The sequence below is a fragment of the Marmota monax genome, unplaced genomic scaffold, assembly GCF_021218885.2.
Source record: "Marmota monax isolate L192 unplaced genomic scaffold, Marmota_monax_Labrador192_F-V1.1 WCK01_AAM20220418_F8-fsc00014, whole genome shotgun sequence".
NCBI lineage: Eukaryota > Metazoa > Chordata > Mammalia > Rodentia > Sciuridae > Marmota > Marmota monax.
In genome coordinates this window covers 14,566,057-14,591,328 of record NW_026695222.1, presented here as the reverse complement: position 1 = coordinate 14,591,328, position 25,272 = coordinate 14,566,057, and the positions used below count along the sequence as shown (strand labels likewise).

General features: G+C 38.4%; 1 protein-coding gene across 6 annotated transcripts in view; it reads right to left on the bottom strand.

Annotated features, from left to right (window-relative positions):
- Cbfa2t2 (CBFA2/RUNX1 partner transcriptional co-repressor 2) overlaps window positions 1-25,272 on the bottom strand; it is a 143,731-nt gene that overhangs the window by 100,263 nt on the left and 18,196 nt on the right. Inside the window, exon 2 of one of the 6 annotated variants that reach the window (XM_058575690.1) lies at window positions 18,618-18,735. The exons of the other annotated variants lie outside the window; for them this stretch is intronic. The gene's annotated coding sequence lies outside the window, so the exon portion shown is untranslated. The remainder of the gene's footprint in view (window positions 1-18,617; window positions 18,736-25,272) is intronic. 6 annotated transcript variants of the gene reach the window in all.

Below are 25,272 nucleotides of genomic sequence, written 5' to 3'. Positions count from 1 at the left end.
AAAGAAAAAATCCTTTAGTAATCAAGATAAAACTAATCCCACAGGTGAAAGCTAAAAATCACAAGAGTCCTACCATTTACAAGAAATCTGAATAATCCAGAGACTCTGCCTTCCTTATAAATTTCTCACTTTATATATTGGGATTATTTATTTTTCTACTCTTCAGTAAAATGTTTCTTGTTTTATAATAAAAGCTAGTAGGAAAATAATGTTCACAGAGAGATTATTAAAACTAGTTTTATTGAAATGATTTTATTCAGAAACCCTAGTGTCAAACATGGTGGTGCACACGTGAATATCAGCAACTCAAGAAGCTGAGGCAAGAGGACAGTAAATTTGAGGACAGCCTGGGCAACTTAGTAAGACCTTGTCTCAAAAAAATTTAAAATAAAACTGGGAATGTTGCTCAGCAGTAGACTACCCATGGGTTCTATCTCCAGTCCCACAAAAAATACCAAACCCTGGAATGCCTGTATGATTTTTATATTAACCTGTTACTTTCTGCCAAGCAAATTTATTATTTCCTGTCTTTGACAGAACCTAAGAAAACTTAAAACCATTCAGTATTTCATGCACACAGTCAACATCTCTGTTGGAAACACAAAATAGTAAGGTTAACAATAGTACTCTACTTTTATGAAATAACTATTGAACTTATATAGAGAAATATATAGTTCATATATCCAACTGGAAGATCCTACAAATTATTCAATTATTTCTAATTATTCCTATGAATCTTAATAGAAAATTATACTTTTCATATTCCTTGATAATTTCCTTAATAAGGCCTAATTATTTCACACATTTAACAAACTCTGGTTCATAAATGAAACTAAACAGAAAAGCAATGTAAAATTATTTTTCTGTATTCCAAATTATAAATTTTTCACTGCAAAGAAAACATACCCAGATAGGCTATGATGAGTTAAAGTGACTTGGAACTAAACAAAACAAAACAAAAAGAGGGATTCAAAACTCACAACTGAAAATTTCATTTCCTCTAGCTTTTGGAGTATGACCACTAATGCCCAGCTTTATAACCTTCATTATTTATCCTACATAAAGACCACCATAAAATTTTTTTTACTCTGGATGGGCACAGTAGTACATGCCTGTAATCCCAGCTCCTCTCTCAAGAGGCTGAGGCAAAAGAACTGCACACATTCAAGGCCAGACTGATAAACTTAGCAAGACCCTGTCTTAGAAATGGTGTGGGTGGGGGGCCACTGGAAATATAGCTCAATTGGTAGAGGACCTGCCTCACACGCACAAGGCCTTGGGTTCAATCCCCAGCACCACATAAAAATAAAGATATTGTATCCATATACAACTAAAAATATATTTTTAAAAGCAGGGGGTGGCCTAGGGATGTAGTTCAGTGGTAAAGTACCTCTGGGTTCAATTCCCAGTTCCAAAACCATCTTTTTAATGTTTATTTTATTATGAAATCACTGCAAATCTTTTAGGAAAAAGGAAAGAAAACATGTCAGTTATTAAAAAAATACATTACCAATTTTAGGGTTGGGGGGTAGGACACCTGACTTGCAGGCTCTGGGTTCAATCCCCAGTACCAAAAGGGGGAAAAAAAGCATATAACTCAGTTATATTACTCACCAACTATTATTAAGTATCTACCACATGGTGGTCTTGTACAAAAATATACAGGTCTTATAGGACATTAAACTAAACACCCTCCATAAGTAGTGCTTTCATTATTTAAATTGGCACATGACAGATTATGTTAACAGATTTATTTATTAACTAAATTTTATCATATTTCCTCAGATGGCATAAATATGATATCTACTATTTGCTCAACACTAGATGTTTGTTCAAAAGTCTTCCCTATCATACCTGATTTTCTACAGATTGATTGATTTTTTACTTCTGGAATTAAATCCAGGGATGCTTTACCACTGATGTACATCCCTAGTCCTTTTTTAAATTTTATTTTCAGACAGGGTCTTGTTAAATTGCTGAGGCTGGCCTTGAACTTGCAATCCTCCTGCCTTAGCCTTCCAAGTTGCTGTGCCTAGCTTTATAGCAGAACTTTGAGGTGCCCCCCACCACTATTCCCATGCCTAGATGAATTTGTGAGTTTAAATGAAATTTTTCATGGTAAATTGGGAAAAGGAAAACGCAAATGAAAACAAACAAAAAAACTCATTTCATTTGTGAATTCCATTAATAAGTTAAAGAAAGCCAGGCGCAGTGGTACATACCTGTAATCCCCAGCAGCTAGGGAGGCTGAGGCAGGAGGTAACAAGTTCAAAGCCAGCCTCAACAACTTGGAGAGGCCCTTAGCAACTTAGTGAAACCCTGTCTCAAAAATAAAAAATAAAAGAGGCTGGGGATGTGGTTCCACGGTTAGATGCCCCTGGGTTCAATCCTCAGTACAAAAAGAAAAAAAAAGTCAAAGAATTTGCTCTTTATGTCAAGGAAATAGAACGTTTTGTAATTAGCAATGAATTAGGATCCAAAATGACCTAACAATATTTTTCAAAAACTAGTCAAGGTACCCAGGTGTAGTATTATACATCTATAATCTCAACTATTGGGAGACTGAGGCAAAAGAATTGCAAGTTCAAGGCCAGCCTGAGCAACACAGCAAAACCACATCTTAAAAAAAAAAAAAAATAGTCATCACTATTTAAGGGTAGAAGGTAGGAATAGAACCAGCACTGAACTACACCCCAGCCCTAAATCTTTACATTTGCTTACATTTGTCTTTAACTGCAAATGGTGCCAAACATAATTTGCAAGTGTTTGTGTAAATTCTGATAAATTTTATTTTATTTATTTATTATTATTTTTGTGTATGTAGTGCTGGGGATTGAACCCAGGGCCTTGCGCATGTGAGGCAAGCACTCTACCAACGGAGCTATGTCACCAGCCTAAATTTTAGTTTTTATGATTGATTTATATATTTTTACGGTAGTAAATGTTAAATAGACAACTATTTACATTTTTATATCTTCATGATCTACCTCTAATTTTTTAAATATTTCTAAACTATGTGGTTCTTCTTGTCAAATTTTTGAAGAATCTGCCCCCCCCCCCAAAAAAAAAAAAAAAGCCCCATAAGTGGACCCTGCAGTTCAAACCCATGTTCTTCATCTGTTAGCAGATGATAAGAAGTGGGTTTGGGGATAAATTTAAATAGGATATCGTGGTTGGCCTGAGAAAAATACAAAGAAATGAGCCATAGAACAGGTGAAGAAAGAGCAATCTAGGCAAATGTCCTAAGGCAAGACCAAGGCTTGAGATTTATGTGGCTGGAGCTGAGAAAGCAATAAGGGTATTAGTTCAAACAAGTTAAATGGGGAGCAAAGAAAGAGAGATAGATAGATATTGTTGTAGATATCAAAGAACACTTGACAGCCACAGGAAAAAAGAACTCTAGCTTTAAGGAAACTGGACCTCATTAACAGAGTTTATCAGAGTTCACATGATCTGATTAAATTTGATAACTATCAAAGGATACTGTAAAGGATACTGTGTGCATGTGTAAATATGTAACAACAAATCACACCATTATTCACAACTATAAAGCATCAATTTTAAAAATGTGGGAGAAAGGGCTGGGGATATGGCTCGAGTAGTAGGGCGCTCGCCTGGCATGCATGAGGCACTGGGTTCGATCCTCAGCACCACATAAAGATATTGTATCCACCTAAAGCTAAAAAATAAATATAAAAAAAAGTGGGAGAAAAAGGAGGATACTGTAAAAGTATAGCACACAGGGAGATAAGGGATAAAACAACAGAAAGTGAGCTCTAGAAATCAAATGAAGAAAATGTTTTCAAAAAGTAAAGAGTACCAGGTGCAGTGGCCCACACCTGTAATGCCAGAGACTTGGGAGACTGAAGCTGGAGCATTCCAAGTTCACAGCCAGCCTCAACGATAGAGGGACCCTCAGCACTTAGTGAGACCTTGTATCAAAAAAAAAAAAAAGAACTAGGGATGGAACTCAGTGGTAAAAGCAACCATGGGTGTGGGGGGGGTGGGGGGGTGGTAGAGGTGGTGGTGGTGGTGGTAGAGGAGGAGGAGGAGGAGAAAAGTAGAAGTAGTAGTAGTAGTAGTAGTAGTAGTAGTAGTAGTAGTAGTAGAAGAAGAAGAATGTGGTCACATTGGAACATGCCGGTGGTCCCAGTAACTTGGGAGGCTGAGGCAAAAGAATTGCAAGTTGAAGGTCAGCCTGGTGTGGTGCTGGAGATTGAACCCAGGCCCTTGTACATGCAAGGCAAGCACTCTACCAACTGAGTTATATCCCCAGCCTGAGATCCTATCTTAAAATAAAAAAAGGGCTGGGCTGGGGATGTGGCTCAAGCGGTAGCGCACTCGCCTGGCATGCGTGCGGCCCGGGTTCGATCCTCAGCACCACATACAAACAGGGATGTTGTGTCTGCCAATAACTAAAAAATAAATATTAAAAAATTCTCTCTCTCAAAAATAAAAAAATAAAAATAAAAAAGGGCTGGGTTCAATCCCCAGTACTGGGGTAGGGAAATAGAAAGTAAGAAGTAAAAAGTACCAAAAGGGACAAGAAAAATCTCTTCCAAGTAAGTAAAGGACATAAAAGGCTTCATGGAAAAGATAAAGGAATTTGAGTTTGTATGAGTTAGGGCAATATACCTATAAACTGAGAGAAATGGGAAAAAACTCTGATTCTAAAAAAATCATTTAGAATTGAGTGATAAGCTATCATCTTAGGCTAGAACATATAAGTCATAACTGTCTACCACATCAAGCCGCTGTCTGAGCAATAGGGCAGGAGAAAAAAACTTATCTTTAGACTTTACAAGGCCCAGATCTAACAAAAGAAGAGAGCCCTGCTTCTCTTTCCTTGCTAAGCTACGTGAATCATCAATTTCAAGTCCCTTCCATGTACCTACAGTATAATCTAAGAATGATAACTAGTCAATCTCCAGTCAATAGGGAAGGGGCAGGTAAGTGGATTTCCGGTTACATTTGACACCAAAATAGGCCTAATCTCTTTCCAACCACTTGGCTCTGAGTGAACTTCTAATCATTTGACCTTTGACATCTAGACCACATGACTGCCACCTTTTAGTACACTCAAAGCTGCACTTTATTCCTGATTTCAACTCTATCATCTAAATTCAAGGAGCAATGAAAAAGAATCTACCAAAGTACTCCGTGGCACTATGACAAAGTCTAGGTTTCAGTTAATGATTGGTTCCAGAACTCAGATTTCCTGGCTGCCTGCAAATTACTTTCTAGTGTCCCTCAGTGCATCTTAAATTCTAGCTCTCAAGCAATGTTCATATGACTTCAATGACTTATTAGAACCAAAGGCATTAAGCCAAATACCTCCTACTTACATAACTCTCAGGGTTACCTTTTACATTCACTTTCTATAAGAACAGAACCTCACAGAGCACAACTCCAGAACGCAATGTGAATGGTGACCCAAGAGTTATAAACTGTATATTAAATAGGTGTCCCAACAAATATCTTATATTTGAAGATTTATAACATAATTTATAAGCTAACCAACTAAGGAAAAGTCTGATCCAAAAGCTTTGAATGCTTATTGTGGGGTTTTTGTTTGTTTTCATACTGAGGGATAAACCCAGGGTGCTTTACCACTGAACTACATCCCCAGTCCTTATTTTATTTTTAAATTTGAGACAGGTCCTAAATTGCTGAGGCTGGCCTCCAATTTATAATCTTCCTGCCTCAGCCTTCAGAGTATCTGGGATTACAGGCTTATGTTTTGAAAAGGAGATCTTGCTGATTGGTCTCAAAACTCCTTGGCTCAAAAAATTCTCCCATCTCAACTGAGTAGCTGAGAACAAGTGTATGTCACATCTGGCTTATATCATAGATTGTTTTTGTTTGTTTGGCAGTACTGGTGACCGAACCCAGAGCCTCCCACATTCTAGCAAGCATTCTACCACTAAACTACATCTTCAGCCCTATACTGTAGATTTTTAACACAATAAATAAAGGCAGACTGAACCATCTCCGGTTTTGAAACCCCTTATTATAATATGCTAATTAGTCAGACACATCTTGCTCTAATCAGCTTAGTCTTACCACAGAACTTCTTACAGGAACCTGAAAGATCTTAAGCTGTTTATCAAAAAGCTTATGATGCACCTGTAATCCCAGCACCCTGGGAGGCTGAGGCAGGAGGATGGCAAATTCCAAACCAGATTCAGCAATCTGACGAGGCCCCAAGTAACTTAGTAACAGCCTGTCTCAAAATAAAATATAAAAAAGGACTGGGGATGCGGCTCAGTGGTTAAGCACCCCTATGCTCTATCCCCCCCACCAAAAAAGGCAAGGGATAGATGCTGAGGATATACCTCAGTAGTAGAGAACCCCTGGGTTCAATGCCTAGCACCAGATTTAAAAAATAAAAAGTTTGACAAACGTGGTAGTACACTTCTATAATCCCAGCAACTTGGGAGGCTTAAGGCAGGAGGATTGCAAATTCAAGACCAGCTTTAGCAACTTGTTGCTCAGTGGTTAAGCATCCCTGAATTCAATGACTGTTATTTAAAAAAAAAAAAAAAAAAAAAAGTTCAAAAGATATATTTCCAGGGCTGGGGCTGAGCGGTAGAGAGCTCACCTAGCATGTGGGAGGCCCTGGGTTCAATCTTCAGCGCCACATAAAAAATAAACAAACAAAATAAAGGTATTGGTGTCCATGCCAAAAACAAAAGTATTTAATAAAAAGAATAGAGAGAAATCAGTAACTGGAATGCACTTTATTAACATTGGAATATGCGTCAGATTCAAACGGCCTGAAAGGAGGCAAAAGTATCCTGAGATGAGAATAACAGCAAAAATAACAGTAAAGAAACAGGATATGAAGCCAGGCACATGGTCCACGCCTGTAATCCCAGCAGCTTGGGAGGCTGAGGCAAGAGGATCTCAAATTCACAGCCAGCCTGAGCAATTTAGTGAGGCCCTAAACAATTTTGTGAAACCTTGTCTCTAAATAAAAAAAGTGGAGGGAGCCAGGCTTGGTGGTGTGCACCTGTAATCCCAGCAGCTCGGGAAGAATGAAGCAGGAGGATTGCAAGTTCAAAGCCAGCCATAGCAGCGGCGAGGCACTAAGCAACTCAATGAAACCCTGTCTCTAAATGAAACAAAAAATAGGGCTGGGATGTGGCTCAGTGGTGGAGTGCCCCTGCGTTCAATCCTTAGTATTGAAAAAAGAAAAAGAAACAGGATATGGAATCAAGCATCCGTTCAGTCACTCAGTGCTTACCTTAGTTCCAGGTTAAATATTTACTGACTACTCACATTGTATTGTAGGCACATGACTAAGATTACTGTGTTCTCTCTTTTTTATAGAGAGAGAAGGGAAACTGCATGAAAATGGAAGGAGACCCTCAGGGTTATACAAAAGTACATACAAGAGGAAGTGAGGGGAAAGGGAAAAATAATACAAGGGGGACAAATGAATGACAGTAGAGGGGGCAGAGAGAGAAGAGGGGAGGGGGGGATAGTAGAGGATAGGAAAGGCAGCAGAACACAACAGACACTAGTATGGCAATATGTAAATCAATGGATGTGTAACTGATGTGATTCTGCAATCTGTATATGGGGTAAAAATGGGAGCTCATAACCCACTTGAATCAAAGGGTGAAATATGATATATCAAAAACTATGTAATGTTTTGAATAACCAACAATAAAAATAAATAAATAAATAAGATATTTGTCCTACTTTCAAAAAAAAAAAGACCCTCTTGTGTTACTGTTTTCCTACAGATGAGCAAACAAATCCAAAAGTTAAGAAACTTGCCCAAGATTACACATAGACATTAAGGAACAAAGCAGAAATTCAAATCAAATTTCCCAAAACAACTCTGATGCCCCCTCCCCATCATTTTTTAAGTGGGAGCTGGGCTGGAATAAATCAGACTGGTGTTGGGCTGGGGATGTGGCTCAAGCGGTAGCGCGCTCGCCTGGCATGCGTGCAGCCCGGGTTCGATCCTCAGCACCACATACAAACAAAGATGTTGTGTCCGCCAAAAACTAAAAAACTAAATATTAAAAAATTCTCTCTCTCTCTCTTTCTCTGTCTCTCTCTCTCTCTTTAAAAAAAAAATCAGATTGATGTTTATAAATTAATTATTAGCAGGAAGGGAAAGATCCTAATGTGGAGACATAAGTTAGGACTACATGTAATTGGTACATGGGAACCATTATATGGCTCTGAACAGAATGAAACCACTATTTTCCAAAGGCAAATTTTCATAGTCACAAAGGAGATAAACTAAAAAAGAAAAACTGGTATTAAGAACTCACTTAGATCACCGAGTGATTTTCTTTCCATTTCCAATGGAGGAAGGCAGGAACATGCCTCTATTGGATACAATTCATACTTCACATGTATAAGCCCCATTATACTAAAAATGAAAAGGAAATCCATTGAAATATATTTTTTAAACTAATAAAATGAGTGAATTTATCCAAGTTGTGGAATACAAGATCAAAATACAAAAAGTCAACTTCATTCCTATTTAGAAGCAATGGTCAAAAATCGGGACTACAGTATGACTCAGTAGAAAAACATTCACTAGCAACATGAGGCCCTGGGTTCAATTTCCACCACCACACACAAACACACAAAATAAAATTTAAAAAATAAATAAATAAATAAGGTAGCATCAAAAATTATGAAATACTGCTAGGCGCAGTGGTACAAGCCTGTAATCCCAGAAGCTCTGGAGGCTGAGGCAGGAGGATTGCCAATTTCATGGAAGCCTCAGCAAAAGCAAGGCATTAAGCAACTCAGTGAAACCCTGTCTCCAAATAAAATACAAAATAGGGCTGGGGATGTGGTTCAGGGGTTGTAATTCATCTTGATAAAAAGTATTCAAAAACACACATGGTTTACCAGAAAATATCTGAAACAGACTTATATTTCTAAGTTGCTTCAAACATGAAGAGAAACTACATCTAAAATATATCGTTATAAATGTAACATAAATGTCATGTTCTAATCAGCCCAGTAAAAAAGAGCTAACACATCACTTACACTGCTGTCTCAGAGATCCATCCCCTACCCTCTTGCTCCAACCTTCTATTATAAGATCAAATGCCTTCTTATTATTATTGTTTTTATTTTTTTAAGGGGGTTGGGTACTGCAGATTTAATCCAGGGCACTTTACCACTGAGCTATATACCCAGCCCTTTTTTGTTTGTTTTTATTTTGAGACAGGGTCTCACTAAGTTGCTTAGGATGTCCTTATATTGCTGATGCTGGCCTTGAACTTGCAATCCTCCTATCCTGGCCTCCAGAGCCCTTAGGATTATAGGCATGACCCCCTGTATCCAGCTAAATACCATCTTCTTGATAAAACCTTTCTCCTTTCACTGTGTTCCCTTGATAGAATTACATATTTTTGCCCCTAAAACTACACTGGCACAACAACTTATTTCCCGTAGCTATGAGAGGTTAAGTGATGTCCTACCCATAACAAAGTCTAAACACAGCGTTCTGCATATACAGGCGCTAAAACAGGGGAAAGAACTGGTTGATGGCAGAAGTTCAAAAAGGTGACAAGACTTAGAGAGGTCTGGAGACCAAACCCAGGGCTCATCAGAGTACTGGTTTCCTTTCATTCTGTCTGATAACTGTAACTCATTGGAGATAAGGAGAGTGATCAAGGTGATTTACCCGCATTATTCTGTCTACTTTTGTGTTTATTCAAAATTCTCAACAATAGCTGGGCGTGGGGGCACATGACTGTAATCCCAGTGGCTTGGGAGGCTAAGACAGGAGGATGCCGAGTTCAAAGCCAGCCTCAGCAGCGGCGAGGCACTAAGCAATGTGGCTCAGTAGCTGAGTGAGTACTCCTGGGTTTAATCCCTGGTACGAAAACACAACAAAAAATAAATAAATTCTCAACAATAAATTGTTGGGCAGGAGGGAGAGAGAGAGATAATAGATGGAGAAGTCAGGTGTGGTAGCACACCTATAATCCCAGCAACTAGGAGGCTGAGGCAGGAGGATCACAAGTTCCAGGCCTCAGCAACTTAGAGAACCTGTATCAAAAAATAAAAAGGTTGGGGAATCAGCTCAGTGGAAAAGCACCTAGGCTTCATCCCCAGTACAAAAAAGAAAAAAGAGAGAGAGTAGGTGAAGATATGATTAAATCTTTCTTGTTCTTACTTTCCTACCTTTGAACTTTTCTTTTTCCTTTTAACTTGATCTTTGCCAGTCTCCCGTTTTTGCTGTCAACAGGTCCACTGGGTCATTAGCCATTTAACAAATGGTGGTTAGGAGGATAAAAGACAGATCCTTTGTGCAGGCAGTGGAATTCCAAATCCTAGACTCTTGGCTCCATAATGTCTGATTCAGAAGAACTGCTGGGAGCTATTAGTTTAGCTTGCCCACCCAAGCATTTAAGACTCAGAGTTCTTTTACACCACTCCCATATGCCTCTCATTTATGCCTTCACAGCTTTGTGATTGTATGCTTTCATTTAGCACAGGAACAGATCAGGCCCAGTGTGACCACAGCCATTATTAGGAAGGTCCAAGGATAAGGATGCAGGCTAAAGCAGTTTCAAATGTGAAACTGTAACATATCAGAATGTTTTTCCCTAGAAAAATACAGTTCAAAATCCCCAAACACAAGATGAAGAGGACATATAGTAACAGTATATGAGATGCATTCTGGCCTAAATGAGAGCATTTGTCATTTGTAAGCATCCCTTATACTTTTCTACCTCCGAGACTTTGCTAACACTCTCCCCTGTACTTGTAACTGTGGTGTATGTAGATCATGTCATCCTTCATCTTGGAGGATCATACTCATCCTTCAGTGAGCACCTATGAATACTATACTCTGACACTGAAACTACACTGCACCCTGGCATTTAGTCCCTAAACCCTTGTTCTCAAATTCTTCTCTGTTACTCCACCTAAAAGCCATCTCTTATACTCTTGGAAGACCCAAAGCACTTTTTATGGTACATCCCACAAGCCAAGTCAAAACGGACACAAGACCTAAAAGCTAAATTAGGCTATTTTCCTAGACTCTTAAGTGGAAAGCTGACAATGTCCCCTCATGTTCCCTTTCAGGATGGGAGAGGTATATGAACATGCAACATTAGCCCACTTTGGTAACCAGAAGTGAAGTCAGCTTTCAGGGAATTCAGACCCTGAGCAAGAATACATCAGAGAAACAAAGGAACCTCGGTGCTAATTCACATCATGGAGTTGTTGCAGTAATCAGTCCTGAAGTCCCTCCGCCACACTAATACTCCAGTCCACATACCAATACATCTTTCTCGCTTATATTGTTCCAATTTTCAGATATCAGAAACCAAAAGGAATCGCTTCTCAGCCTTTTGGCTAAGATCAAGTGCAGAAACCAAAAGGAGATAGCAAGTTTGAGGCCAGCCTCAACTTACAAGGTCCTGTCTCAAAATACAAAATAAAATGGATTGGGGATACAGCTCAGTGGGAGGACCCCTTGAGTTTAATACCCAGCACCCACCCATCCCCACACCCCCCAAAACTCCTATTTTCCTCTTCAATACTGAATTATAAACTCTGATTTATTTTGGTGTTCTCGTAAGAGCGCATTCTTCAACAGGACATGGTAACATAGGCCTATATTCCCAGCAACTCATAAACTAAGGAGGCTGATACAGGAGGATCATAAGTTTAAGGCCAACCTGAGCAATTTATAAAGTCCTTAAGCAACTAGGGGGACCCTGTCTCTAAATAAAATACAAAAAGGGCTAGGGGGGTGGCTCAGTGGCTAGGGGGGCAACAATCCAAGAAAAATACAGTTCAAAATCCCCAAACACAAGATGAAGAGAACATATAGTAACAGTATATGAGATGCATTCTGGCCTAAATGAGAGCATTCGTCATTTGTAAGCATGATATGTATGATACCAAAAATAAAAAAAATAAATAAATCTTTAAAAAAGGGAGGGGGCTAGGATATAGCTCAGTGATAGAGCATCTCTGGGTGTAAGCTCTAATACACAAAAACAAAAAGAAAAAGATAACTTTCTCCAATTCTTCCTTCTGGGTAACATATATAAAACATTATTTAGGTCTACTACAAGACATGCTCAAACCATTAAATAAAAGAACAAAAAAGCAAAACACCAATTTTCACATAAGAGTTGTCTTCCCACTTGCCTAAACCCTTGTTCTCAATTCCTCTCTGTTACTCCAGAATTCTGTAACAGGAGTGATGGTTCCAAGCAGATTCCTCCATACACAAATCTAGTTTTCCCTAACAACTGCATATCAGACATATAAAAATCACAAGGGACCCAAATCTTACCCTAGAATTAATTAAAATTCAAGCCCAAAATCTAGTTTCATGTTCTAACAACACAAGTCCTCCTGTCATACAGCAGCACACAAGTAGTAGGCTCCAAAACTGTATTCCAAGCCAGCTCCACTCCCTCATAGTGGAGCTAGGTATTTTGAAGCAGGCCCCAAATGATAAATTGTTCACATTATAAAAACTGTTTTAAGTCAGGTGCAAGTTTGGAAAACACATTTTCCCATAAAAGTATTATTAAAGCCAGGTGAAGTGGTGCATACCCATAATTTCAGGTAACTACTCAGGAAGGTGAGGAAAAAGAAGGATCCCAAGTTCAAACCCAGTCTGGAAAACTTACTGAGACTCTATCTCAAAACGACAAATAAACAAACGAGTAAAATAAAAGCGTTATTAAAAGAGCCAAAGGAACTTGGCTATAATGGCCCACACCTGTAATCCCAGTGGAGAGGCTAATGTAGGAAGACCTTTATTCTCTACCACTAATTTCACAGGATATCCTTTGGGAAATACCATAATGGACAATAGTACTATTGTCACCGTGAATAACTAAGCAAATTTTGTTTGTTTTTTTATGGTGCTGGGGATTGAACCCAGGGCACTGTGCATGTAAGGCAAGCACTCTACCAACTGAGCTATATCCCCAGCCATAACTAAGCAAATTTTAACAAACTTGAATATGGTTTTTACTGATCTTAGACGTTGGACTCATAGAATAAAAGTTATTAGGAAAATAACAAAGAAAACAAATTTACAGTGATTAGTAGAAGCTTTGGGAAGGCTTATTTTAAAAAGAATGGCATATCTGAATCTCTTAATTCATTTCTTTTTTTAGTTGTAAATGAACACAATATCTTTATTTATTTATATTTATAAGGTGCTGAGGATCGAACCTAGTGCCTCACACGTTCAAGGCAGGTGCTCTACCACTGAGCTACAGCCCTAGTCCCCTCTTAATTCATTTTTAAAATTATTATTACTTCTTTCTCCTTTTATGATACAAAGATACTAAGGTAATTTCATGTCTGGCTTGTTATTCTTTTTTTCTTAACACACACAAACACACACACACACACACACAAAAAAAAAAAGAGGGTTAGGAACAGTGGTACTTGCTTGTAGTCTCAACTACTTAAGAGGCTGAGACAGGAGGATTACTTGAGCCCAGGCATTTGGGTGCAAGTAGGAACAACACAGAAAAATCTTGTCTCCTAAAAAGAAAAATAACTAAAATCAATACACAAAGAGAGAAAGATTTCCTGCAGTAATTACACTAGAGTTGGAAGAAAAATTATAGGAGGTTAAAGCTTAAAAGTTTAAAGAATGCTAGAAGGTTGGAAGAGAACAGATATGTGGTTAAAAAAAAAAAAAGTCAAAGTTAACGTCACTGGGTCCATATGTAATTAATTAGAATAAAAGAAAGAAAGTAACTGGGACATCCACAGTGCAAATTCCCAAAAGGGAAAGAAAAAGGTTAAATAAACACTTCCTCCTACCAGCCAACTAGTGGCTCCAAGAGCTTAGGACATGGTACTGACTGGAACAGATTAGTTCTTAGGCAAACAGCGATCTCAACCAAATGAGTGGAGAGTATAAAGCTTGCTGAACCCAGATGAGTATACAATTCTGGCAAAAAAAAGTGTAAAAGGTATTAAGAGGCCACATAAGTCATATCCATGATTCCACACACAGAGTTGGAACAGTCAGGCAAGTGGCAACACCCTGTAATCTAGTCAATTTTTAGCAGTACTGAGTATTGAAACTATGGGTTCCTGTGTGCTTTACCATTTAGCTACATTACCAGCCTCTATCACTTAGCTATAACCCCAGCCGTTGTTTGCTAATTTTATTTTGAGACAGTTTTACTAATTACAGAGGTCCCAAATTTGCTATCCTTCTACCCCAGCCTCCTGAATTGAGGCCATATTGCTGGTTTACGGCGGTGTGGCCCCAAGCCTCAACTTAAAGTTTCTGAAGATCTGAGAAACTAGTCTTATATAAAATTCCAGCTTTCTGCTAAATACACACACACACACACACACATAAACAATTTCTTTTTTTTTTTTTTTTTTTTGGTTTTTTGAAACAAATGAAATCTGTACAAATCACAATCTCCAGACTACAGGAAAATGAAATCTGAATAATCAGAAAACACTTCTTATAAAACACACAAATTAAATGATAAAATTATAACTAAGAGATACAGAAAAATAATTTTTAGAAAGGCTCCTGGGTTTAGCACTTTACCAAATATATGTACAGATGGCTAGCTAAAAGATAGGCTTGCATGTAGCTGAGAACTTGAACTAAAATTGCTTACTGCCAATTCATCCTATAAAATTAGGAAATTTTAGAATGATTACATACTCAGGTATTGACAAGTGTAGAGATCTGTTTAGACCAACATTCAAATGAACACCTGCACTCACTTAAGTGTATGTTTGTGGCCTGACTCAGCCTAAATGCTGAAATAAAAGCCAGGAGTAAGATATGGAACAAAGAGAATTTTCTAGGCATTCCAACCTTAAAACATAAGACTTAATCCCTCTCAGGGTGGTCTTTAGAACAGTCTTCTTCACATGGAAACATGGCCTAAGATTTATACTTCCTTTTTTACAATCAATTTGAAATTTCTATTTGGCCCTATTGAAAAAAGTTGAACACCCACAATAATCTCTCAATATTACTCCAAGAAGGTAATTTATACTTCTGAATTTCAGTCTTCAAAAATTCTATGCTTTTATAGTTTCGACATAAAATACATTTATTCATTAAATATGTTTTGAAGCTGAGCATGGAGGCCTATGCCAGCAATCCCTTGGACTCAGGAGGGTGAGGCAGGAGGATCCAAAGTTGGGGGCCAGTCTGGGCAACCTAGCAATCTGTCACAAAATAAAAATTTTAAAAAGAGGGCTGGGAATGTGGCTCAGCGGTAGAGCGCTCGCCTAGCATGGGCAGGGACCGGGTTAAATCCTCAGCACCACATAAAAATAAAGGTATTGTGTTGTGTCCATCTACACCTAAAAAATAAATATTAAAAAAAATTTTTTTAAAGACTAAGGGTATAATTCAGTGGTATAATGCATGTTGAGCATACTAAAGATCCTGGGTTCAATCCCCAGTACAATAAAATAATTTTTAAAAGTACTGGCCACGGATGTGGAACCATTCACAATAAAAACCCTTATGCACTATTAGAATCCTCATCTACTGCCAATGACAATTTTAAAATGGAAAAATTATACGCCTACATATAATTAATAGCTACATATAATACATAGCTACATCCCCAGCTATTTTTTGAGACAAGACAATATGTCTACACAAAAACTAGCATCCATGTTTATAACATGTTTCTTAATAGCCAAAAGTAGAAACAAATCAAAGATCAATTGAGGAAGAGGTAAGTAAAATGTGGTAAAGCAGATCAAGAAGCTGAGCAGTGATACCAGATTTCCTGCTGACTCCCTGTTTAATCTCACCTGACAGTTTTCTTCCAAAATAATCAAGTGAGGCATGTTTTCTTTAATTACCCTGAGTATGGGCAAGAGGGCCTCAGGATAGCTACTCCCTCTAGCATGGCCATTATATAATGTATGACAGCAATTGCAGGAGGGCAAAGGAATCAGTGATTGAGAATAGTCTCAGGAAATAATGATCTTTGTTTTTGAGATTTATAGAACTGAAAAACAGCTCCTGACTAGAAGAGGAGGGTTAGGATCTTATGTGTGACACCTGGTCGCAAACCTCCCACTTTGAGATGATGCCCACCAGTCCCCTATCACCCATCTCCTATATACACCACTCCTAAATCAGCTTCCCCACATATTCCAATCAGCTATCTATCTCATCTTAATGAAGTTCTTTCTCTGACCTCTTGACTAACTGGCTTCTGATATGCAGTGAACAGACCAAGTGCAGTAATAATCCTTGCTATTGCTATTGCCACTAAAATTGAGGTAACCAATACTGAACCATTGCTCCTGGGAGAAATACAGGAATAGGGTACTGTGAGCCTCCAAGTCATGTTTTTGTCAACCAATCAGTATCTAATTTTTTTATTTTTCTGTTTAAAGCTTCGGACTTAATGTATACATTACTACTGAACTATTAGTTCTTTAACATGGCAACCTGAAGCTTACTAACATTTTCTCCATAAGATACACTCTAACAGATGCAATGGCACTTACCTGTAATCCTATTCAGGGGGCACAGGCAAGAAATAACAAGTTGAAGGCCAGCCTCAACAACTTAATGAGAGCATGTCTCAAATAAAAAATAAAAGGGGCTAGGGATGTAGCTAAGAGATACAGCATCCTGGGTTTAACTCCCAGTACAGAAAAAATAAATTTGCAATAAAATTCTTACATCTGAAAACCAGAACATTTGCAAGTTTGCAGTATGCTTATCTAGGCAGTTGGGAGGGGGCAGGGACAAAGGGGGAGAAATGTTACAAATCTCTCAAGAACCCACAGTCTAAAAAACCCTTAGTTATTTCCAAAACCATACCCATATGGTGTGCAACAGAGTGGAGACCACTTCTCTATTCAGATCCTCAGATACTGGATTCCAACAGAATACAAAAATCACAGTATGAGAAAGGGAACAAAATAATGTACCTTTCGATTCCATGTCCTTCTGCATGGTCTTAACCATAATTATCAGCCTACACTACTTGCAGGTCACACTGAAAGTTGTGATCCTTCCTTCCTTCCTTCCTCCCTCCCTCCCTTCCTTTTTTTTTTATTTATTTTTTTTTAATATTTTTTTTTATTTTTGTTCCAGGGGCCCTTTCCTACTCAAATTTGAGGCCAGCCACATTCCCAGTCCTTTTTTATTTTATTTTGAGGCAGAGTCTAATTAAATTGCTTAGGGCCTCAGGAACTTGCTAAGCCTGGTCTCAAACCTGTGATACTCCTGCCTCAGCCTCCCGAGTTGCTGGGACTACAGGCGTGCCTGGCCTTGATTTTTTTTTAATAATAGAATTTGAGACTTATTAGAAGGCATTTTTTTAAAAAATATTTTTTAGTTGTAGTTGGATACAATACCTTTATTTTATTTATTTATTTTTATGTGGTGCTGAGGATTGAACCCAGGGCCTCACACATGCTAGGCAAGCACTCTACCACTGAGCCACAACCTCAGCCCCAGAAGGCATTTTAATTTTTATTAAATGTTATGTGCCAAGCACTGAATCACAGGCAATTCTTAAAAAAAAAAAAAAAAAAAACATACCTGTGCCTATTTGTGTCCTTAAAACTGGTATCTACTCTAAAACCTACCTGACCAAGTGACACTATGAAACTAAAACAAAAACAGACATAGGAATACACCAAAAGATTCTCCAAAACCTTAATCTGGTTACTTTTTTCCAAAGTATATCCAACTGGGGTTTTAGTATATCATCTGTTTGCTTGTTAGCTATCTCTTGTTACAAGCAGCCTAGTCCAGGGACCCTGCCTGGATACTGGCTGGCTAGATTGAGCCTCAGGCCCACATAAAATAGGCAAACAGTACAAAAGAAAAAAAAATGAATTTTTTTCTTTTCTAATACTGAGAATTGAACCCAGGGGCGCTCTACCAATGAACTACACACCCAGTCCTTTTAATTTTTTCATTTTGAGACACGGTCTTGATAACTCTGTCTGGAAAAATGAATTTTATGCAATTTGATTAAACTGAGAAGTTTGGTCCTCCAGTCCCATAAAACTGGTTACAATTTATAGGTGATAATGTGGACTTAACCAGCCAGGGAATGGGTCAGTCTTCATTTTCTTGGCATCTACCTTCAAAAGTAGGAATTAAGAAATAATGGGGGGGGCTGGGGATGTGGCTCAAGCGGTAGCACGCTCGCCTGGCATGCGTGCGGCCCGGGTTCGATCCTCAGCACCACATACCAACAAAGATGTTGTGTCCAATGATAACTAAAAAATAAATATTAAAAAAAAAAAAAAAAGAAAAAGAAATAATGGGGGACTGGGGCTGTAGCTCAATATGTGAGGCACTGGGTTCAATCCTTAGCACCAAAAAAAAAAGGAGAGATAGAATGGCTATAGAAAAAGTTATCACAAATTTGTTTTTAATTTCAAAGAGGTCTGCTTCAACTACACTGTAAGCCCTCCTGGGTAAGATTCATCTCATCTAAATAATAACCCATATGAAAAATGCTTTTGGATACTGGGCACAGTGGAGCATGCCTATGATGACAGCTGTGGCTGAGGCAGGAGAATCACAAATTTGAGGCCAGCCTAGGCAGTTTAGTAAGACCCCCTCTCAAAAAATAGAAAAAGAGCTGGGCACAACTGGCACATACCTGTAATCCCAGCAGCTCAGGAGGCTGAGGCAGGAGGATCAAGAGTTCAAAGCCAGGGCTGGGGCTAGGGCTCAGTGGTAGAGCACTTGCCTGCGACCTGTGAGGCACCGGTTCACTCCTCAGCACCACATAAAAATAAAATAAAGGTATTGTGTCAACAACTAAAAAAAAAAAAATTTTTTTTTAAGTTCAAAGCCAGCCTCAGCAACGGTGATGCGCTAAGCAACTCAGTGAGACCGTCTCTAAATAAAATGCAAAAGCCGCCTGAGGATGTAGCTCATAGGAAGAGCTCCCTTGAGTTCATTCAACCCTCCATATGGCAAAAAAGTAAATAAAAATTTAAGTAAGGGCAGGATGATATAGGTCAGTGATAGAGTGCTTACCTAGCATGGGCAAGGTTCTGGGTCCAATCCCCAGTATCACCAAAATAAAACAAAAAATGCTTTTGGAAAGTAAGAATTGCTTATCTTAATTCATTACAGTTGGGGCTGGGGATGTGGATCAAGCGGTAGCGCGCTCTCCTGGCATGCGTGCGGCCTGGGTTCGATCCTCAGCACCACATACAAACAATGATGTTGTGTCGTGTCTGCCAATAACTAAAAAATAAATATTAAAAAATTCTCTCTCTCTTTGAAAAAAAAAATCATTACAGTTTATGGTTTGTTGTGTACAGGAGCACATGCCAATAATCCCAGCAAATGGGAAGGTTGAGGAAGGAGGATCGAAAGTTTGAGGCCAGCCTCTTCAATTCAGCAAGGACCTAAGCAAACTTAAAATAAAAAAATAAAAAGAACTGGGGATGGGCTGGGGCTGGGTCTCAGCAGTAGAGCACTAGCCTAGCACATGCAAGGCCCTGAGTTAGGCCCTGAGTACGACCCTCAGCACCACATGAAAATAAATAAAATGAAGGTATTGTGTCCAACTACATATAAAACATAAATATTAAAAAAAAAAAAACTGGGGATGTAGCTCAGTGTTAAAACAACCCTAGGTTCAATCCCCAGTACCAAAAGAATCAAAAAAACAAAAACAAAAAATACCATAAACCAAGCAAGGTAATGCACACCTGTAATCCCAGAGATTTGGGAAGCTAAAGCAAGAGGGTTGCAAGCTCAAGGCCAGCCTCAGCAATTCAGCGAGACCTGACTCAAAAATTTTAAAAGGGCTTGGGATGTAGTTCAGTGGCAGAGCACCCCTGAGTTCAATCCCCAGTACCAAAACAAAACACCTTAAATCACTTGCTCAGCACTGATATCTCTCTCTCTCTCTCTCTCTCTCTCTCTCTCTCTCTCACACACACACACACACACACACACACACATCTTAATTTGCTTACTTACACCAGCCAAATTTGCACCCCTTTTGTTCACTTTTGCTGTCACTGTCCTGACCAGAGTCAACACCTATGTCAAGGTAAAGGCTGTGCTTAGGTATATGAAACTGGAAAAGCAATCAATTATCTCTTCTCCTAAGTCTCACCAGCTGTGTTTTCCTGATGACACAGAATCTGTCCACCTGCTCGCACAGATGGTACAGCTGCACTTAAAAAGTAAAACACCTGTTTCAGTTTATCCATTCCATGCAATTAGAACAATACTAGCTACAGATCAGGCAAGCCCTGGTCAACATTTTCATTTTACTGCCCAGATAAAGACCAAGGACATTTATAGGATGCTAAAATACATCTTTCATCCCGAAAACACAAATACAGCCATTTGAAGTTACTATAATAATGTCAAAAATTGTAATAAGGTATTATAATCCTAGATTACAAATATAGCTATAAAGCTAGGTGTGGTGGTCTCAGCTATTCAGGAGACTGAGATGAGATCATGAGTTTGAAATGATCCTGGGCAACATAGCAAGACCATTTCAAAACAAAAAAACAAATTTGGTTTTCGTTAATCACTTCTCAAACTACTTAATTTAGAATACTACTCCTAGTAAAATAGGCTCATTACTCACTTGCAGTCAGAACTTCAATAGCAGTAAACACGCTGAATGGATGGATAATGTTAAATAAAAAGCAGGTGACACATACGAAGTTCTTCCTTGTTTCATACCTAAGAAATTTTGTAATTGAGAAATATTTTACTTTCCCTGTGGGAACTTAAATCAACTTCACCTTAACTTAAATTCCCAGAGGAATTTCTTCTAAGGAGACTCATTAATATTGGTGAACTAAAAACAGTGATTATTTCCTATGCAGATAAACAAAAACATTCATGAGATGATAGATGATTTATGTCATATTCCATGAGTTAGTCTGAGTGTTGAAAAGTTTTACATTTTAGGGTAATTTGAGGGCTTATGGAGAAAGTAGTGTAGTATGTTGGAAATCAAGGATGCCCCAGGAGTACAATAAACAAATATGAAAGCTTGGTTATTAAAGGACATAATATCATTATCAGGAATATCAAATAAAAAGCAATCAAACAAAAGATATGTTCCTCAAGTTTAAAATAAAATCTGGGCTGAGTATGATGGCACACACCTGTAATCCTAGAGACTCTGGAGGATCACAAGTTCCAGTTCAGCCTCAGCAATTTAGTGAGACCGTAAGCAATTTAGTAAAACCCTGTCTCAAAACAAAACATAAAAAGGGCTGGGGATGTAGCTTAGTGGTAGAGCACCCCTGGGTTCAATGCCCAGTACCAAAAATAAAAGAAAAAATTAAAAAATATGCAATAACCTATCTCATGAATCAGTTTACAATGATGAAAATACACACCAAGGTATATTTTATGGTGATGGGTGATGAACTAATTTGGCAAGGCTTCTATGGACTTAGGCAGAGCTTGGTTCCACCTGAAGCTTCCTGTCTCCTATGTCAAACAGTAGTAAAGGACCTATTTTTATTTCCAGCACAAATCTGCCTGGTTCCAGAACTTCACAGGTTAATGCCTTTTCCTACTGTTATAGAAACATTATCTCCTATAACCACAGGTAACAGGTACATCTTTAAGAAGCAATTGCTCTAAAATGGACGACCTTACACTTTCTGAGGAAAAAGGATTTGAATGGTGCTTGGCAAACTCATGAAGCAGTCTATCACAAACCTGTCTTTTCACAGAGTATTTGCAAAGTTCTCTAAAATGAAAGGTGTGATCACTTTAGAGGAATCTCATTACTAACACTGAACAAATCAATACTGACTTCTGTACATATATCAAAACATCATATTGTACCTGGTACATAAATTAAAGACAAACACTGCAAATTTTCTTTTATATATGCAAGCTAAAAACAGTTTATTTGAATATAGAATAATGACTATTAGAGATTGGAAGGTTGGAGTGGAGGAGATAGATGAAGGCAGGATAGCAAATAAGAAAACGTAGAAAGTAAGTTTTAGTGTTCCACAGCACAATGCGGTGGCTATAGTTCTCAATAACATGCTATATATTTTACTCAGGACTAGAAGAGAGAAGTTCAAAGGCTCCAAAGAAATGATAAGTAGATGAACATGATAATTAGCCTGATTTAAAAAAAAATTTTTAGTTATAGATGGACACACACCTTTATTATTTTTATGCGGTGCTGAAGACCATACCTAGGGCCTCACATGTGCCGGGCAAGTGCTCTACCACTAAGCGACATCCCCAATCCTAATCTGCCTGATTTGATTAATGCATGCTGTATACATGTTGCAATATCACACTGTACCCATAAATACATACAATTTTTGTCAATTACAAAATGTAATAACAAAATACTATTGAGGACTTAGACTCAAAGGGAAAAAAATGATCTCAGGGTAAATAGCATATATTATTTATAAAATGTAAATAACTATTTTCACTTATTATAGATGTAACATATTTTTACTTTTTTTTGGTGGTGGTGCTGGGGATTGAACCCAGGACTTGCATATGAGGCAAGCATTCTACCAACTGAGCTATATCCCCAGCCCTATTTTTTACTTTTAAAAAATAACAACAACAACAACAACAACAAAATAGCCACATTAGGGCTTGGATTGTGGCTCAGAGGGAAAGTGTTCGCCTCACATTCATGAGGCACGGGGTTCGATCCTCAGCACCACATAAAAAATAAAGTGAAGATATTGTGTCCACCTATAACAACAACAAAAAAAAAACATTAAAAAATAAAATAAAAAATAGCCACATTAGGTGGGCATGGTGGCACACGCTTGGGAGGCTGAGGCAGGAGGATCGAAAGTTCAAAGCCAGCCTCAGCAACTAAGCTAGTCCTAAGCAACTTATGAGACCCTGTCTCTAATAAAATATAAAAAAGGGCTGGGGTTGTAGCTCAGGGGTAGAGCATTTGCCTAGGACAGGTGAGGCCCTGGGTTCTATCCTTAGCACCACATAATAAATAGATAGATAGATAGATAGATAGATAGATAGATAGATAGATAGATAGATGGATGGATGGATGTAAAATCCTTTTAAAAGTGGGGGGGGCTAAGGATGTGGCTCAGTAGTTAAGCACCCCTGTGTTCAATCCCCAGTACAAAAAGAAAAAAATAGCCACATTAATAAAACAAAATAGAATCACTATAGCTTTAGAAAATACCTTGCTAAATGACAGATTAAATGGCCTTACCCAGTTCACTTTATCCGTTTCTCTTATTCTTGAACATTTATGTTACTAATAAATGTAAAGTCAACATTAAAAACAATACTGAATGCTGCTATTGTTGTTCATAAAATCCAAGGTACTTATCACAACAAAAAGAGACAAATGGTTTTGCTCTTGTTTAAAGATCTGATAGAATATGTCTGTGGACTTCCCATCTTTATAAAGACTGCAAAATATTACACACAGTATGATGAAAACACTGTATTATACATGTATAAATAGATATACAAAAACATCTGGAAATACAAACTTTCAGTAATGAAGTGAAAGGTAATTTTTACTTTTTACTCAGTTTAACTAGAAGTTCTTTTAGAATATCTTAGGCTGGGGCCTGGGGATATTGCCTAGCATACATGAGACTGTAGGTTGAATCCCCAGAACCACAAAAGTAAAATCAAAGAAAATCCATATGTGGGTCTGGGTATGTAGCTCAGTGGTATAGTGCTTACCTAAGCATGCTGAAAGCCCTGGTTAGATCAGGGGGGGGGGGGATTTTTGGAGGGAAAAAAAAAAAATAGTGAGTATAATGTCACTCCTCTATTCAAAAACCTGTAATGGCTTATTCAGAAAATCCAAAATCTTTACCAAGACCCTAAGTCCCTGTCTGCCTTCTAACATTGGCTTTTACTGCTATTCCTGCTAGCCTCATGCTATTTTGTGAACCTATTAAGTATGTTCCTACCTCAGGGCCTCAATACTTATTATTCTAGTTGCCTGAATTGCTCCTGTCCCAGATGTGACATGTGCTTCTGTCAGATCTTTTTTCAAATGTGATGCAAACCTCTAATCCTGGCTACTAGGACAGCTAAAACAGGATATCAAATTCAAGGCCAGTTTCAGCAACTTAATGAGATCCTGTCTCAAAATAAAAAGGGCTGGGTATGTGGTTCATTAGTGGAACTCTGGTGGGTTCAATCCCCAGTATTACCAAAAACACATGTCACTTGTTCAGAAAAGTTTTTCACTTTCAAAGAACATTCTTCATCACCCTCCTCTCTTTATCTTCATGGGTGGGGGGCATGACACACACTCAGACTTGGAGGTGGAGTTTCACTATGTTGCCCAGGCTGGTCTAGAACTTGGGGGCTCAAGTGATCCTCTCACCTTGAGATAAGGATTTAGGATAAGTCTAAGTATGGCCCATTGAGATGCAAAAAGGGCCCTGGAACAAAGGCAACTCCTAAGCACTTACCCTTGACCCATGCCCTTTAACAAGGGAAATATGCAAACACAGGAAAAACTGGTGCAAAATTATGTAGCTCCACCTTGGTTCCACCTCTAGTTCAGACTCTAGTGACCACCACTCTATAAATATTAACACCCCACACCAATGAGTTGCCTTCTCTTCTTTCCTCCCTCCCTAGAACTGACTTCCCTCCTTTTCTCCCTCCCTGAAGAGAGCCCACATCCCCCTTGAATGCGTATTCCTTGCTTTACCTCAAAGGCATTTCTCTTGAGATTGCTCCCATTCTCCCTTGACTATTTATCTACTTACTTTCCTAAACAAGCCTCTGTCTATGCCTTTGACTGGCTCCTGCTGAAATTCTTTACCCTCACCAAGAATCCCATTGATCCAGAGTCAATTCCCCCACTTCTCTATGTGAACTCCTTAGACACTTCCTTTTTTGGAGACATGTCTTCTGATTGACCTCAGCCTGCACATGCCACCATGTTCCAGTACTAGGGATTGAATAAGGGGTGGGGGAGGACTCTACCACTGAACTACATGCCTAGCACTTTTTTTAATTTTTTGAGACAGGTTTTCACTAAGATACTCATGCTGGCCTCGAACTTGCGATCCACCTGCCTCAGCCTCCCAAACTGCTGGATTACAGGCAGACCCACCACATCCAGAATAAACAAAACTCTTAAAAAGACTATAATCCAAGTATTAATTTATACAACAACTCTGAAAAAATGTTTTGACAGTAGCAGTATCTAATGAAGTCAAACATACACACACACACTTGGAATTGAAAGAATTGGAAGAATACAGTCTTCCAATTCTACTCCTAGGTATGTAGCCAACAAAAATGAATAGATATGTTAA